The sequence below is a fragment of the Palaemon carinicauda genome, chromosome 11 (assembly GCF_036898095.1).
Source record: "Palaemon carinicauda isolate YSFRI2023 chromosome 11, ASM3689809v2, whole genome shotgun sequence".
NCBI classification, from domain to species: Eukaryota; Metazoa; Arthropoda; class Malacostraca; order Decapoda; family Palaemonidae; genus Palaemon; species Palaemon carinicauda.
Window position 1 is genome coordinate 36653957 of NC_090735.1, and position 777 is coordinate 36654733.

Genomic DNA, 777 nt, shown 5'->3' on the forward strand with positions numbered 1-777 from the left:
TTGGGTAAAAAAAACAGTATATTTTTACTGAGAATTTCCGCTTAAAATTACGGATTTTTTAAACAGTATTTTTTCTATGTGGTGGAATGTTTGGAAGAAATCAACAATCGTAGTTTCAATTATATTATTCCTTCGATCTCTAGAAAGAATCACACCACTGATGTGATTTAACTGAAGAAAAATTAAGCATTAAACAAGTTAAATTGTTTACATTACGGATAAACCGGGAAACACAAAAAAAATGGGGAGCGTCTTTTCCTTATAATACCCATTAATATAAACTGGTTTTCAATTATATATAAATTTCTTTGTTTTTAATGGTTTTTGAATTGATAAACTTCCGGAGGAAATTCAATCCTTATATAAAAAAAAGTACTGCTTCACATTTCAAGTTTTTATAGTTATTGTTTCCTTTATCAATTTTTGGCTCTAGGCACAGTTTTTTTTTTCACACCTTAAATTTTTTTTTATTTGAAGTTTTTTTCCCAATTGGCAACAATACGTCTTTAGGCCGTAATTTCCTTTCAAAATTATTTGTCAAATTTGGAAAATCCGTTCGGTAAAAATCGAACATTTATATATTTAAATGTGGAAAAGCAGAATATGGAAAAAAGCGCGTCTATAATAGAAGAATGTGTTTTACTTTGTCAAATCTAAGGTATTTAACTTGAAAAGCTGATTTTTTTTTGTGGATCGATGTCAGCTGATTTGGAAACAATTTATAATAGAATCTTATATATATGACTTAATTATTGTCGGCCGTAAAATCCTTGCAGG